Below are 18,426 nucleotides of genomic sequence, written 5' to 3' on the forward strand. Positions count from 1 at the left end.
CGATGGTGTACTCAACGACGAACCTGGGTGCACGAATGGCAAAACGTCATTTTTTCTGATGACTCCAGGTTCTGTTTACAGCATCATGATGGTCACATCCGTGTTTGGCGACTTCGCGGTGAACGCACATTGGAAGCGTGTATTCGTCATCGCCATACTGGCGTATCACCCGGCGTGGTGGTATGGGGTGACATTGGTTACACGTCTCGGTCACCTCTTGTTCGCATTGACGGCACTCTGAACAGTGGACGTTACATTTCAGATGTGTTACGACCCGTGACTCTACCCTTAATTCGATCCCTGCGAAACCCTACATTTCAGCAGGATAATGCACGATCGTACGTTGCAGGTCCTATACGGGCCTTTCTGGATACAGAAAATGTTCGACTGATGCCCTGGCCAGCACTTTCTCCAGATCTCTCACCAATTGAAAACATCTGGTCAATGGTTGCCGAGCAACTGGCTCTTCACAATACGCCAGTCACTACTCTTTGTGAACTGTGGTATCGTGTTGAAGCTGCGTGGGCAGATGTACCTGTACACGTCATGCAAGCTCTGTTTGACTCAATGTCAGTTGTAGTATAATATATTTGTCCAATGAATACCCGTTTATCAACTGCCTTTCTTCTTGGTGTTGCAATTTTAATGGCCAGTAGTGTAGTAACAATCAGAGGCATGAGGATGCAGGACGCAATAGAGAGCCGGCCGGTGTGGCCGTGCGGTTCTAAGCGCTTCAGTCTGGAACCGCGTGACCGCTACGGTCGCAGGTTCGAATCCTGCCTCGTGCATGAATGTGTGTGATATCCTTAGGTTAGTTAGGTTTGAGTAGTTCTACGTTCTAGGGCACTGATGACCACAGAAGTTAAGTCCCTTAGTGCTCAGAGCCATTTGAACCTTTTGTTTTTTTTTTTTTTTTTTTTTTTTTTGCAATAGAGAACGCTGCATTAAAGACCCACAGTGCAAAATCACAGCACGTGTGGCCTGGCAGAACACTTCTTTGGCCACATCTCACAGTGGTTTTGTGCGTTGCGAACCTCAGTCGATGCGCCCAGGCGTTCACTACAAAGCGTACCATACCACGATTCGAATAGTGCGATATCGCATGAGCGTATTTTCTTTATGGATAGTCTATACGGCTCTCCTGCGAACCAGCTTCTGTAGAGTTTGGAAGGTAGGAGACGAGATACTGGCAGATGTAAAGCTGTGTGGACGGGGTGTGAGTCGTGCTTGGGTAGCTCAGTTGGTAGAGCATTTGCCCGCGAAAGGCAAAGGTCCCGAGTTCGAGTCTCGGTTCGGCACACAGTTTTAACCCCCCAGGAAGTTTCAATTAGACCAACATACTTGCATTCTGTAGTGATGAGTCAAATGGGTACTATTAACGTTGGGAAAAAATCAAGTACACATCAATATGGGCCACTCATCGTATTATTGTCCCGTTCTCAACATGCAACCACACTTACAACTAGATTCTTTTTCAGTCTTAGTTTACAAATAAAAATTTTTATGTGAACTATCAGTAGGTCATCAATAGAAATTATTTTAGGTTAAATTTAAAACTTACGTTACAATCGGACATTATCTATCCATTGTGAAGGTACAGTTGAAATGTCCAACTCCTTGAAGAGGCAACTGCAAGATGACCGCAGGTGAACATCACATGTTACTGTAGCCGACATATTCGTCCCGAGACAACAGCAACTGTATTGATATTTGAAACAAATTTAATTTGTATTTATTTTCCAGTATGTGCTGAACACTGTTTTTTACAGCATTATTAGTTTCGATCTCTCTTGGCCTTATTCAGATTACGTAGTTGCACCAGCAACACGCCCTCTATAAATCAGAGCCTCACATCACTAATTACAGTTACTCTTACTTTTTTTCCTATATTAATAACTACCCCACCTAGTTCCACTAAGCGGGAATTACTTATCGATTGTCGTATATTCGCTGTCTTCATTCGCCTTGTACAGTTACAAACACATAGGTTTGCTATGGTTTTTGTTAACCGAATAAGTCAGTTCTTCACATTCATACGATGCCTTTTATAGTTTGGCGACGTTAACAGGAACTGCACTCAAACTAGGAAGATCTTAGAGAACAACAATGTTCTCCACGTACAATTTAATACTGCAGCAGCATTCTTCTGGCTGACTCTCAGCCGCGCAGCGATTTGCGAATGTCTTAAACGAACCAATTTAGATTAGTTACTACAGTAAAATGCGTGGATCAACTATAGTTTTTATCCTCAGTGACAAGGACTATTCATCGTAACAGCACAGGCGCGACAGAAAAGCAGCAATGGGGTCAATGATGCAACAGCGCGTGTAGATCAGACGCCCCTGAAATGCTGTTCCTCTCAGCGGCTTAGCTAGCTGATTTCTCTAGTCAGCTGCCACTATAATAAGCAATAAATAATCATGTCCCATCAAGAGAGCACGTGTTCAGGCAGATGCGTTACGACTACGAAAGAGAACATGGACGTGTATTGAATCCAAAATAATAGCGCTGAAGTTCACCACGATTGCAGAAAAAAGTATTTGAAAGACATCAAAAGTTTTATGCCTTATTGCGAGAATGTTCACGAAATCTTAGGGAAGACCCAGAACAAATGCGTTTAACACGAAGGCAGTAGTTCCGCATTCTTGAACGTGATTCCTTTCACAAGAGAGAGAGTAAAAAAAAAAAATTACTTGTGTTTGTCGCTGAAGCCATTCATCCACAATATAAATGTTCCATACGCCCTTTCATTTTGTAAATTGAGTTAGCATCAACAATCGTCACCAAATCACTGTCTCTAACCTCAAGCACTGGTGTTAGAAGGTTAATGTCCGTCTTCCTTTATTCCTCTAGTGTTTCTATGTTCGCTGGATCAGCATCGTCCTTTAGCTTCCACCAAGTCAGTTGCCCACGAAACTACCTGACAGATTAAAGTTGTGTGCCGCACCGAGTCTCCAACTCGGGACGTTAGCCTTTCGCGGGCAAGTGCTCTACTGACTTTCCCGCGAAAGGCAAAGGTCCCGAGTTCGAGTCTCGGTCGGGCACACAGTTTTAATCTGCCAGGAAATTTCATATCAGCGCACACTCCGCTGCAGAGTGAAAATTTCATTCAGTTGCTCATGTTATTCCAATTTAGGCCTACAAGCTCATCTCTTCCAGCAGAGGGAAACTGGCCTGTGTTGGAGACCGTGTAAGATTTCTAAATAACGTACTTCCTGTGGTATATAAATACTTGCTCAAAATTATATCTTTCAGGCCACAGTCAAGTTCAGCCATTTTATATAACAAGGTAAGTGTTTCAGAAATTTATGTACCAACATTATAAAAGCCGTTGTGAGCTAAAACAAGCTTCAGGTGAGAGTATCAAGGATTGTTTTTTCCTTGTGAATTGTAACTGATTATATAGGATAAATAATATAAGAGAATTTGTATGTGATGCTGTAATTAAAATACCTAACACATGAAACAGTTGGCACGATCGGTGATGTGCTCGCTATATAATACTATTCTCACTTTATAATACTATTCTATATAATACTATTTTATTAATGACACGATTTTATGCTGTAAACTATTCCTTAACGATGAGTTATCGCAGACTAATATTCAATAATGCGTCAGTAAACATAATTCAGAAAAAGCTTGTTTATTTTCTAATTCGTTTCTCTCAGTAACTTACCATGCGCCATAGTTCAAAGGCAGTTGAACTGAGTCGTTTAAAAAGTTCTAAAATGTATTTTGACTTTCAGAATAAGCCTGTCTCATACAGCGACAGTTTTCGTCTCGTTTTCCATATTGTGGAAAAGTGAAATACAAAGAAATACAAAGGTTCAGAATTTTCTGCTGCTTTAACCACCGCGTTACAAATCTACCGATATCAGCCAATACCGTACTACAAACGACGAAATTTCAAAGACAGTACCATAACGCGTAAAGCAAAGGATCTTCTTTGTTCAGATATTGTAAACAGCCCTGGGTGTCGCTTTTTCAATTCCAAGAAGACAAACTCTACAAAACGTCAGTTTCTCTTAGTAGTTTAACCTGTCAATAGGAAAGCTGGAAGCAGCAGAATACAAAAGAATAAAGGAGACAACGGAATAAAAGTTCTTTTGAAGAATAAAGGACGCAACTTGCAGGTGAACTTTCAAACTAGAACTTGTATCACGACTATATACAGAGAACAGTATTCTGGTTTCAATTTTCGTTGGTAAATTGGCTGGAGAATTTCCCCGAAACAACGTAAGACGTCGGACAGAAGGAAACAAGGAGGGTAAACAAATTACCTCGTCTTCTGAGTGTCAGTGCATTAAGAACACACGATAGCACTACAAAAGCGGCCAACAAAAAGACTCCTTTCTGCCCGACTCTTTGTAACGCTTCGGTGTTTAAACGTTGTATTAAACAGGTTCTCGCGGGAAGCTGTAAAGTGGTACAAAGAAAAAAACCGTACGCACTTCGCGCAGCTCTCTCTGTAGTAGTGACCCAAGTAGATACGACAAGACAACAAAAAGAGGGCACATATTTCTGGTCTCCAGGTATCTAAAGGAATTTCGTACAAGAAATGTGGATAAGATGACGTTTAACCTCATATTTCTTTACGTACTACACGAACATGTAATAAAAAATGGGGGTTCCTATTAAAAAAAAACCGCAGTATATATCCGTTTGACCTATGGCAGCGCCATCTAGCGGGCCAACCATAGCGCCATCTGGTTTCCCCCCTCAAGCTGGACTAGTTTCGTTCTTTGTAGGTTTTTCGTTTGACGCTTATTTCGTAAGATATTTGGCCCAGTCACGATCAATAGACCACCCTGTATATATACTTGGTGAACACTAAAAATCGTCTTCAAGCCACGAGTGGCCTACCGGGACCATCCGACCGCCGTGTCACCCTCAATGAGGATTCGGATAGGAGGGGCGTGGGATCAGCACACCGCTCTCCCGGTCGTAACATGGTATTCTTGACCGAAGCCGCTACTATTCGGTCGAGTAGCTCCTCAATTGGCATCACGAGGCTGAGTGCACCCCGAAAAATACCAACAGCGAATGGCGGCTGGATGGTCACCCATTCAAGCGCCGGCCACGCCCAACAGCGCTTAACTTCGGTGACCTCACGGGAACCGGTGTATCCACTCCGACAAGGCCGTTGCCATGTATATTTGATGGAACACTAGATTATTTTTAGGAAATTTAGTACCGTAACTTTTTTCGTGACGAGAAAGAAAAATCAGTTTCACTCGTTGAATAATACATTAGCAGAAAATTGCATAATATCTACTATATGTTCATCAACTACCAATTTTCTTGAATAGACCATTTGAATTACCTGTCATACACGTCTCCGTTCTAGCTACACGTTTTCATTCTCCACAAGTAAATACATCAGCTGTAACGTTACCATAAGTAGCAAGATTCACATCTTTCCAACATCCTTTTAATAATTAAAGTTTATTTTCTGGTATTTTGTCGTTTGTTACGACGTAGCGCCACAGATAAGCACGACGACACCGCCTCTCAACGACTAACTGTGAGCGACTGACGACCACTGCACACAGCAGCTTTCACCGCTGAATGTGACATTTGCATATAAAACAAAATCTGAATTTGTGGTTAGGTAAGTTCATTGCCAATTAATTTCCTGAATTACTTGCTTCTCTCATCAACGCGGAATTAATTAAGTACTCGAAACGAGTCTCTAACCCATCTGTCGGTCTGTGGCGCTTCCATTACTTTTAAAATATCATGTCTCCTTCGCTATAGTAGTATTTGTACCTGCCACCTCCGATTCGTTAAAAAATCGAACTCCCAGATAAAACAGCTATGCAAGCATACTACGTCACATCTCCTCTTCGCAGAATTTGTCGATCCGGAAAAATATTCGACAAGTTAAAATGATGAAAAATGTTCGAAATACTGAAAAACTGAGAGAAAGTTATAGGTGCAAACGCATAACACACAATATGTACAAGAGCCGAACGGATGCAAGAGCAAAAACGGAGTATTCCGCTTAAAAAGGGATTAAGATAGGGATTTAGCCTTTTGCCCTACTGTTTCTATATGTAAGAAGCAATGACTAACAATAAAATTGGATTAAAACGCAAAGTGAAAAACTATCAATGATTACATTCGCTGATGACATTGGTATCCTCAGAAAAAGTGAAGAATAATTACAAAACGTGAATGACCAGGCCAGTGGGTACAGAATATGTATGGAGAGTAAACCGAACAAAGGCGAAAGTAATGAGAAGTAGGAAAAATATGATAAGCGACATATTTAACAACAAAATTGGTGACCATCAAGCAGACGAAGTTAAGGAAATCTGCTACCTTGGAAGCAAAATAACACATGACGAACGACATAAGAGGCACAAAAACCCAGATTAACACAAAGAGGGCATTCCTGGTCTTAATATGAGGACGAAATTCCTGAGAATGTACGTTAGGAGCTCAGCATCGTATGGTAGTGAATCATGGACAATGGGAAAGCCGGAAAGGAAGAGAATCGAAGCGTTTGGGATGAGTCCTATAGAATGACGAAAATTAAGTGGACTGATACGGAATAAGGAGGTTCAAATGGCTCTGAGCACTATGGGACTCAACTGCTGAGGTCATTAGTCCCCTAGAACTTAGAACTAGTTAAACCTAGCTAACCTAAGGACATCACAAACATCCATGCCCGAGGCAGGATTCGAACCTGCGACCGGAGCGGTCTTGCGGAATAAGGAGGTTCTCCGCAGAGTCGCGAGGATGGGAATATATGGAAAACAATGACAAGAAGAAGGGACAGGATGGTAGGATATCTGTTACAACATCAGGAAATAACTTCCACGGTATTAGAGGGAGCTGTAGAGGATAAAAATTGTAGGGGGAGAGAGAGATTAGAATACATGCAACAAATAACTCAGGCCTTAGGGTGCAAGCGCTACTCTGAGATGACGAGATTGGCGTAAGAAAGGAATTCGTGGCAGATCGCATCACACCAGTAATAAGACTGATGAATCAAGAAAAGAAGTATCCAGAAGAATGTGTCGTACAATGATGTAATTTACATGAAACGTTGTGTCTGATGCTAAAGTTTTACTGCATGAACAACGAGATTTACTAAACTTTTTTTTTATTTCATTACTTTGTGGGGAATTACGTCTACCGTTGTGTTAAAGTCTCTAAGTGCTTTCTTTCTCAAATACTTCATGAATAGAGTCTGCGTAATTTGCACTCCATGAGTTACGCTGCCTGAAGAGACATACAGAGTTCTTAACTTAAAAACTTGACTTAGTGTGTCAAACCTTTAATGTAGGATTATACCTTTTAATATGTAAATTATGACAGCACTTAAAAGTTTTTAAATACTTATATGAAATAGCGAATCACGGCGGGTGGCAGTCAGTTAGGTACCCCGCGGCTGTCTGGAACGTCTCCAGACATTCTGTCGCTAGTCATTGGAGCTGAGTTCGAAGTGGGACTATGTGGTATCACTTATCGATACCACCCGATGGCCTATCAAGGTTGGTAACGGAATGGCAAGTTTCTATTTGACGCCGATAGCGGTTGAATGCGATCTGAGGGACCCAATGGTGCGCGTCCGCTGAGCCACACCTGCTGCAGCTCTGCGCTATGAGTGGTCTCTCACGGGCGGCAGAACGGCTGGCGCCAGTTACTCAGCCACTTCAACTTGGAGCCGCTTTGCAGCGACACGGCCGGCCGAAGTGGCCGTGCGGTTAAAGGCGCTGCAGTCTGGAACCGCAAGACCGCTACGGTCGCAGGTTCGAATCCTGCCTCGGGCATGGATGTTTGTGATGTCCTTAGGTTAGTTAGGTTTAACTAGTTCTAAGTTCTAGGGGACTAATGACCTCAGCAGTTGAGTCCCATAGTGCTCAGAGCCATTTTTTTTGCAACGACACCTTCGTTTGCGTCCAGTACAGCGAGCCTCATCCTAGTTGTTACTATACGAGCTGGACTAATTCTTGCTGCGTTATTTTTAATGAGTCTCCGTACACTTGGAGACATACAACGTAAGTATATCTATCTTTTGTAGTTCAACTGAGTGCCCAACGGCGAAATCTTCCGTAAAGTTTTGGTGTTTTTCGACTTTGTGGCGGAATTTTCTCAGAATTACCAGAGTAGTACACGTTAGTGTTTGCACATTAAGTTGTTTAAATGGCCCACTAAAGGTGTACAAAGTTTGAAGTAAATCCGTAATCCCAACGTAGTGGCCTCCCATTGTGAGACTAGATTCTGTGGAGGTTCTACTACTGTAAACATTAAGTCTCGTTAGCTAGAACAATGCTCCATTCATTTGTGCAACCCCCGTTACTACACAACTACCCAAATTTCGATTCAGTGTACACTTCAATCCCAAAGAAAGCAGGTGTTGACAGATGTGAAAATTACCGAACTATCAGTTTAATAAGTCACAGCTGCAAAATATTAACGCGAATTCTTTACAGACGAATGGAAAAACTGGTAGAAGTCGACCTCGGGGAAGATCAGTTTGGATTCCGTAGAAATGTTGGAACACGTGAGGCAATACTGACCTTACGCCTTATCTTAGAAGAAAAATCAAGGAACGGCAAACCTACGTTCCTAGCATTTGTAGACTTAGAGAAAGCTTTTGACAATGTTGACTGGAATACTCTCTTTCAAATTCTAAAGGTGACAGGGGTAAAATACAGGGGGCGAAAGGCTATTTACAATTTGTACAGAAACCAGATGGCAGTTATAAGAGTCCAGGGGCATGAAAGGGAAGCAGTGGTTGGGAAGGGAGTGAGACAGGGTTGTTTCCTATCCCCGATGTTATTCAATCTGTATATTGAGCAAGCAGTAAAGGAAACGAAAGAAAAATTCGGAGTAGGTATTAAAATCCATAGAGAAGAAATAAAAACTTTGAGGTTCGCCGATGACATTGTAATTCTGTCAGAGACAGCAAAGGACTTGGAAGAGCAGTTGAACGGAATGGACAGTGTCTTGAAAGGAGGATATAAGATGAACATCAACAAAAGCAAAACAAGGATAATGGAATGTAGTAGAATTAAATCGGGTGATGCTGAGGGAATTAGATTAGGAAATGTGGCACTTAAAGTAGTAAAGGAGTTTTGCTATTTGGGGAGCAAAATAACTGATGATGGTCAAAGTAGAGAGGATATAAAATGTAGACTGGCAATGGCAAGGAAAGCTTTTCTGAAGAAGAGAAATTTGTTAACATCGAGTATAGATTTAAGTGTCAGGAAGTCGTTTCTGAAAGTATTTGTATGGAGTGTAGCCATGTATGGAAGTGAAACATGGACTATAAATAGTTTGGACAAGAAGAGAATAGAAGCTTTCGAAATGTGGTGCTACAGAGGAATGCTGATGATTAGATGGGTAGATCATGAAACTAACGAGGAGGTATTGAATAGAATAGGGGAGAAGAAGAGTTTGTGGCACAACTTGACAAGAAGAAGGGACCGGTTGGTAGGACATGTTTTGAGGCGTCAAGGGATCACAAATTTAGCATTGGAGGGCAGCGTGGAGGGTAAAACTCGTAGAGGGAGACCAAGAGATGAATACACTAAGCAGATTCAGAAGGATGTAGGTTGCAGTAAGTACTGGGAGAAGAAGAAGCTTGCACGGGATAGAGTAGCGTGGAGAGCTGCATCAAACCAGACTCAGGACTGAAGACAACAACAACAACAACAACAACAACAGTACACTTCATTATAAAGTATGGCCTTTCCTGGGATACTGCTGTGGAGGTGTGGACAATCTGCTACTGTGTGGCACGCCTTACGGCTTGTAGAGTTCTATTAGGAAGCTGGGCAACGATTATGCCAGCGAGGAGTGGCCGTAGTCTGAACTCGCCTTGTAAACGCGGCCGTGTCTTCATTACGTGGCCGGGTGTCCCGCCAACGGCGCGTGCCGGGCGACTACGGGCGCGAGTGGGACGGCCGTGCGATGTGCGACGCGGACGCAAATATTTGTCTGCCGCGCGTGGCGTGGCACGGCAAACACGCGCGCTGGCGCAGGACCACGAATTAGCAGCCGCCGAGCCGGCAGCCACTTCACGCACTCGCCTCCCCCCCCACTACTTCGGCGAAGAGCAAGTGGCGTCTGGAGTGCGCGCACCATCGGCTGGCCGCTGTGCATTCTGGCCGTATGTGCTGGGCACGTCCACCTCTTTGTTTGGAAGGGTCAGCTGCCTCTGTTGCTCGCTGGACGCTGACGAGTGGAGAACACGGCAAGTGCCATAATCCGATTTCCCCGAAACTACACTCAGTGGGAGAGGACTCAAGAGAACATATGTATCGGCCTATCCCTGGTTATCGACCGTTTGTCAGAAAAAAGACGGTTAAATTATTCAAAGTGATTTAGAGTATTCTTAAGGTACGAAAATCTCAGCGGAAATTTATTTATTTGTTTTGTTTATTTATTTAAACTGATCAGATTAGGGCCATCAGACCCTCTCTTACATCGGACCAGTGTTCCACAAATGCAGCATTTCACACATCAGAGTTACATCATGGCAATAGTTTAAATAAGAAAATTAGATTACTCTAGTGACAATATGAATAAAGAGTAATGACTAAGACTTAATAAAGTAAATGCTGGCAATATATTACAACAGGTGCTATAAATACAAATTATGATGAAAGCAATAATAATAACATTAAAAAAATCAAATAATGATGACAAACAGGAGAAAAATTGGCAATAGTAATGAAGATATGTGCAGATGTACATTAATATTTTGGTGTGTAAAGTAGATGTTTACTAGTATAGCGAGTTTTGGGGAAGGTAGATTTAAGGAGGGGGAAAGAGGTAAGTAATGAGGTGAAGTAAATTCATGTACAGAGGAAGGCATTACTGTTGCTTAAGTAGATACGTCATTAACTGTTTTTTGAAGCCGGACATGTTTTTAAGTTCTCTAACATAACGAGGGAGGTTATTCCAGAGTCGGGTTCCCGCTACTGTAAATGATTTGGAGAAGGTGACTGAGCGATGCAGTGGAACAGAGAGGATTTTATTGTGATGGGAACGTGTGTTTCTGTCATGTTTTTTCGACATAAGCGTTAAGGATGAGGAGAGATATGAGGGACAGTGTACATTTGTATGGCAGTAGATGAGACAGAGTGTATGGAGATCTCTGCGTTTGTCTGCACGCAGCCAGGACAATTTTGCATATGCTGGTGAAATGTGATAAAAAGGTCGAACGTCACAGATACATCGGACACAGGCATTCATAACCAGTTCCAGACGTCGGGAATTTTCCTGAGAGAGGCCTTGTAGGATAATATCGCTGTAGTCAATGATTGCGAGTATAAGCGTTTGTACTAATTTCTTTTTCAGATCGAAAGGGAAGAGTTTTTTATATTTTTGTAGGACATGAAGGGATGCTGATGCTTTTTTGCACACTGCAGTTACGTGCTCTGTCCAATTTAGATTTTCATCTATTATTATTCCCAAACTCTTTGCTGAGGGAGAGAAATTAATATTTGTTCCATTTAGGATAAGAGATGGTACGGATTCCCGATGTTTTGGGCTAATGAGCTTAGAGTGACCAACAAGTACCGTTTGGGTTTTAGATGGGTTTAGTTTAAGTCCTATGTCCTGTGCCCATTTTGATAGTGCATCGAGGCCAGATTTGAAATTTTCAGTAGCTTTCTTAAGATTATTTGGTTTCGCACTTAGATACAACTGAAGGTCATCAGCATACATATGATATTTGTAATAGGTCAGAACCGATGACACATCATGGACATACAGAGAGAAGAGTACAGGACCTAATACTGAGCCTTGGGGAACGCCTGACACTACCTGCCGCCATTGTGATTTTATATTCTCGGACAGGACGCATTGCTGACGAGACGTGATGTATGAGCGAAACCATTGCACTGCACTTGGTGTGAAATTTAGACCGCTACGTTTGGCTAGTAAGATGTCGAAGTCGACAGTATCAAATGCTTTGCTGAAATCTAAGAAGCAAATGATAGTCGCTTCTTGTCTGTCCATGGCAAGTTTGAGGTCATCTGTCACCTTTATCAGTGCGGATGTTGCGCTTCGATGTTTACGGAAACCTGATTGGTATTCGTCTAGTAGGTTTTTAGTAAAAAAAATGGCTCTGAGCACTATGGGACTTAACATCTATGGTCATCAGTCCCCTAGAACTTAGAACTACTTAAACCTAACTAACCTAAGGACATCACACAACACCCAGTGGTTGTTAGTAGTTAGGTAGTTGGTGAGCTGGTCATGGAAATGGTAGTACACTCACTTTTGCGCCTCATGTTCCAAACCCGATCATTGTTTTTGTTTTATTCATTTATCTACTCATGTCCGTAGAAGGTTACTAAACAAACGGGGTTATATTAATTGTGAAACTACAGCTGGGTTTCACAATAAGTGTCATAAATTTCTTATGCAATATCTGTGAGGATGGTACTTTCATAGACTAATGTTTTTTTTTCAAATTCTCTTACTTTTATACACTGAAGCGCCAAAGAAACTCGTGTAGGCAAGAGTATTCAAATACAGAGGTATGTAAACAGACAGAATACGGCGCTGCGGTAGCCAACGCCTATACAAGACAACAAGTCTGGCGCAGTTGTTACATCGGTTACTGCTGCTACAATGGCAGATTGTCACGCTTAAAAGTGAGGTTAAGCGTGGTGTTACAGTCGGTACACGAGCGATGGGACACAGCACCTCCGAGGTAGCGATGAAGTGGGGATTTTCCCGTACGACCACGTCACGAGTGTACCGTGAATATCACGAACCAATACGGTTGTAAAATCTCCGACATCGTTTCGGCCGGAAAAAGATCCTATAAGAACAGGACCAACGACGACTGAAGAGAATCTTTCAACGTGACAGAAACAACCCTTCCGCAAATCCCTGCAGATTTCAACGCCGGGTCATCAACAAGTGTCAGTGCACCAACGATTCAATGAAACATCATTGATACGGGCTTTCGGAGCCGAAGGTCCACTACCGTACCCTGGATAACTGCACGAGGCAAAGCTTTACGCCTCGCCTGGGTCCGTCAGCACCGACATTGGACTCTTGATGACTGGAAACATATTGCCGCGTTGGACGAGTCTCGTTCCGAATTGTATCGTGCGGATGGACGTATACGGGAACGCAAACAATCTCATGAATCCTTGGACACTGCATGTCAGCAGAGGATTGTCCAAGCAGGTGGAGGCTCTGTAACGGTGTGGGGCGTATGCAGTTGGAGTGATATGTGACCCTTGATATGTCTAAATACGACTGTGACAAGTGACACGTAGGTAAGCATCCTGTCTGATAACCTGCATGCAGGCCGGCCGGAGTGTCCGAGCGGTTCTAGGCTTTACAGTCTGGAACCGCGCGACCGCTACGGTCGCAAGTTCGAATCCTGCCTCGGGCATGGATGTGTATGATATCCTTAGGTTAGTTAGGTTTAAGTAGTTCTAAGTTCTAGGGGACTGATGACCTCAGAATTTAAGTCCCGTAGTGCTCAGAGCCATTTGAACCATTTGAACCTGCATGCACTCCGACCGACTTGGGCAATTCCAGCAGGACAATAAGACACCCCACGCGTCCAGAATTGCTACAGACACTCTTCTGAGTTTAAACACTTCCACTAGCCACCAAACTTCCCAGACATGAACTTTATTGAGCACATCTAGGACGCCTTGCAAAGTGGTTTTCAGAAAAGATCTCCACCCCCTCGTGCTCTTACGGATTTATGGACAGCCCTGCAGGAGTTATGATGTCAGTGCCCTCCAGCACTACTTCAGACATTAGTCGAGTACGTGCGACGTCGTTTTGTGGCACTTCTGCGCGTTCGCGGGGGCGCTACTCGATATTAGGCAGATTGGAAGATTATAACTGTATGCCGGACCGACGCGACAGTTGGACTTGGACCTTCTGCGTGTTCGCGGGGGCGCTACTCGATATTAGGCAGGAGTATCAATTTTTATATTCTTATACTTTGTTCTTATGGTTATTCTACGGGTACAATTGGTGCATTCCTTTGAATGATACCGATTATAGAAGCATTCGAAACACAGAAATTCCGAAAAGCACGAGCATCACTTGAAGACAGGTTTTCCACTGCGTCATTTCTTCGCATGAATCTCAATCGGGAAAGACACATCGTTAATATTGCTGAATATTTCACGCTTTTGCAGTAACTTTGCGGCAAACCAAGCATAACTGATCACTTTACCGAAAACTAGCGCTTGCAAATGGTTATGAATCACGATAAACAATAGGAATTTCGTAGAAAACAATTTCAAATAATTTTCTCGTTCTTTCACTCAATTTTAGCGGTTGTCTGTTGCTATATATGACCGTGATCGACCATCTCCTCTCCTGCGGGCAGCAATGCCTGTGGTTCGTAACGCTCCCAAAACACGTGAAACAATGCTGGTTGAAATACCAAACTCGTGGACCACAATCTTTACTTCTTCCACTTTCCAGTTCTCCGAGATTTCCACCGTTTGTGAAGTCATCCAAGTGTTGTCCCAGGCCACGTTTTAATTAAGAACACTGCCGCAGGGCACCGTAACTGCCCACTGATTAACAGACACTGTCTTTTCCCCTTTCCTTCAACATCGTCATGTTGCGCGGCCAGCTCTATTTGGCGCTATAGAAACGTTGACCTCCAACTTTCCGTGCGCGACTAGGAAACCTCTGGCTATACGCTCATGCACTTCCATTCAATTCCACTCATTAATATCTCGTCCTTAATATTTGCAGAGCAATACACAAGGACATGGTCCATATAAAACTGAATGCCGAACTTAATGGAAGATTAGAACTGTATGCCGGACCGACGCGACAGTTGAACTTGGACCCGTTGCCTTTCGCGGACAAGTGCTCTACCGGCCGAACTACCCAAGCACGACTTACGACGCGTCCCCACAGCTTCAATTACGCAAGTAACTCACCTCGCCCCTTCGTAACTTCACAGACGTTCTCTTGCGAAACTAGCAGAACTAGCACTTCTGGAAGAAAGGTAGGTAGGAGACAAGGTAATGGTGTAAGTAAAGCTGTGACGATGGGTCGTGGATGGTACTTGGCTCGCTCAGTCGGTTGAGCACTTGCTCACGAAAGGCAAAGTTCCCGAGTTCGAGTCTTGGTCCGGCTCACACTTTAAATCTGCCAGGACGTCCCATATCTGCGCACACTCCGTTATAGAATGAAAATTTATTTCTGAAAACTGAATCTCCTTCTTCTGCCCTTTACGTATTAAGGACTTGCCTGTTACGGTATCTACCTTTTCCTCAGCCTTCCGAGATTTATTCAAAAACGTGTGTGTGAAATCTTATGGGACTTAACTGTTGAGGTCATCAGTCCCTAAGCTTACACACACACACCCATGCCCGAGGGAGGACTCGAACCTCCGCCGGGACCAGCCGCACAGCCCATGATTGCAGTGCCTAAGACCGCTCGGCTAATCCCGCGCGGCGAGATTTATTCCACCTACTGGATTACAATTTCTGATTGTGTAAGGGAGTATGCCGCAGGTCATTCACCCAAGATGTTGAGAATACAGTGAAAGGACTCGAGAGGGTAGACAATCAGACAGTGGAAGCAGAGCGTTCTAGACACTAGGGGGTCCGGTGACGTGCAGCGCGAGCTAGTGTTCTTTACGCCAGGCCCGGAGAAAGTGGGTCGAGCGGAGAACGTAAGCGCGAAGAAAGTGATCGAAAACGATAAGACTCTCCCGTTACCTTACGAAGCGGAAGAAATACCAGGAACGTTCGTATACACACCCTTTTTTGTGAGGTGGGGGGAGGGAGAGGGTCATCAGTCTTCTGACTGGTCTGATGCTGCCCGCCACGAATTTTTCTCCTGTGCTAACCTCTTCATCTCAGACTAGCTCTTGCAACCTACATCCTCTATTATTTGCGGGATGTATTCCAATCTCTGTCTGCTTCTACAGTTTTTGCCCTTTACAGCTCCCTCTAGTACCATGGAAGTCATTCCCTCCTGTCTTAGCAGATTTCGTATCACCCTGTCCCTTCTCCTTATCAGTGTATTTCACATATTCCGTCCCTCTCCGATTCTGCGTAGAACCTCCTCATTCCTTACCTTATCAGTCCATCTAATTTTCAACATTCGTCTGAAGCACCATGTCTCAAATGCTTCCATTCTCTTCTGTTCCGGTTTTCCCACAGTCCATGTTTCACTATCATACAATCCTGTACTCCAGACGTACATTCTCAGAAATTTCTTCCTCAAATTATGGCCGATATTTGATATTAGAAGAGCTGCATCAAACCAGTCTCGGGACTGAAGACCACAACAACAACAAGACTTCTCATGGCCAGGAATGCCCATTTTCCCATTGGTAGTCTGCTTTTGATGTCCTCTTTGCTCCGTCGTTATTTTACTGCCTAGGTAGCGGAATTTCTTAACTTCATCTACTTCGTGACCATGGATCTTGATATTAAGTTTTTCGCTGTTCTCATTTCTACTACTTCTCATTACCTTCGTGTTTCTTCGATTTACCATACACCACATACACCCATCAAAAAAAGTTTTGCATCACCCCGGTTCCAAGAACTCCTGACGATAGACGTTGACTGTGGATATTGTATCAGAGACACAGTCCCTTTGACTGTTCAGAGATGTAACTAAACCCGCGCAAAATGTAAACAACCACGCATGAGCAGCGTCTCTTAGACGGAGGGGGTCCGACAGCCGAACAGTTCCAGTCATTCCACCGGGGAGGAGGTACACGGCTCGTGTTGTCTGTAGTTCAACCATGCCTAGACGATCAATACTGCGGTTCGATCGCGTCCGCATTGTTACTTTGCGCCAGGAAGGGTTCTCAAAAACGGAAGTGTCCAGGCCTCTCGGAGTGAACCAAAGTTGTTCGGACATGGAGGAGATTCAGAGAGACAGGAACTGTCGATGACATGCCTCGCTCAGGCCGCGCAAGGGCTACTACTGCAGTGGATGACCACTACCTACGGATTATGGCTCGAAGGAACCCTGACAGGAACGCCACCATGTTGAATAATGCTTTTCGTGCAGCCACAGGACGTCGTGTTACGACTCAAACTGTGCGCAATGGGCTGCATGATGCGCAACTTCACTACCGACGTCCATGGCGAGGTCCGTCTTTGCAACAATGACGCCATTCAGAGCGGTGCAGATGGGCCCAACAACGTGCCGAATGAACCACTCGTGACTGGCATCACGTTATCTTCACCAATGAGTGTCGCATATGCCTTCAACCAGACAATCGTTGGAGACGTGTCTGGAGGCAACCTGGTCAGGCTTAAAGCCTTAGACACACTCTCCAGCGAGCGCAGCAAGGTGTAAGTTCCCTGCTGTTTTGGGGTGGCATTATGTGGGGCCGACGTATGCCACTGGTGATCATGGAAGACGCCGTAACGGCTGTACGATACGTGAATTCCATCCTCCAACCGATAGTGCAACCATATCGGCAGCATATTGGCGAGGCATTCGTGTTCATGGACGACAATTCGCGCCCCCATCGTGCACATCTTATGAATTACTTCCTTGAGCATAACGTCGTCGCTCGACTAGAGTTGCCAGTATGTTCTCCAGACATGAACCCTATCAAACAGGCCTGGGATGGCCTGAAAAGGGCTCTTTATGGAGACGTGACTCACCAACCACTCTGAGGGATCTACTCCAATGTGCCGTTGAGCAGTGGGACAATCTGGACCAACAGTGCCTTGATGAACTTGTGGATAGTATGCCATCTGAATACAGTCATGCATCAATGCAATGGGACGGGCTACAGGGCATTATAGGTACCGATGTGTACAGCAATCTGAACCACCACCTCTGAAGGTCTCGCTGTATAGTGGTACAATATACAATGTGTGGTTTTCATGATCAGTAAAAAGGGCGGAAATGACGTCTATGTTGATCTCTATTCCAATTTTCTGTACAGGTTCCGGATCTCTCGGAACCGAGGTTCAAAACATGGTTCAAATGGCTCTGAGCACTATGGGACTTAACATCTATGGTCATCAGTCCCCTAGAACTTAGAACTACTTAAACCTAACTAACCTAAGGACATCACACAACACCCAGTCATCACGAGGCAGAGAAAATCCCTGATCCCGCCGGGAATCGAACCCGGGAACCTGGGCGTGGGAAGCGAGAACGCTACCGCACGACCACGAGCTGCGGACGAACCGAGGTAATGCAAAACTTTTTTTGATGTGTGTATTTGGTTTTACATCTGTATATACTCCCCAAGCCACGAAGTGCATGGCGAAGGGAAAGTTGCACCAACAATGACGGCCTTCTCTACCATTTCACTCGTTTACAGAGCGTGGGAAAAATTACTGTTAATAGCGCTCGGTATGAATCCTAACGTCTCTTATTCTGATGGTGCTTACACTAAAAACACGATTGAGGCAGCTCAGTCGTTGCACAGACTTTCTCAAATGTACCGCACCTTAGTGTGTGCGAGTA

Source organism: Schistocerca piceifrons, chromosome 1, assembly GCF_021461385.2.
Source record: "Schistocerca piceifrons isolate TAMUIC-IGC-003096 chromosome 1, iqSchPice1.1, whole genome shotgun sequence".
Taxonomy (NCBI): domain Eukaryota; kingdom Metazoa; phylum Arthropoda; class Insecta; order Orthoptera; family Acrididae; genus Schistocerca; species Schistocerca piceifrons.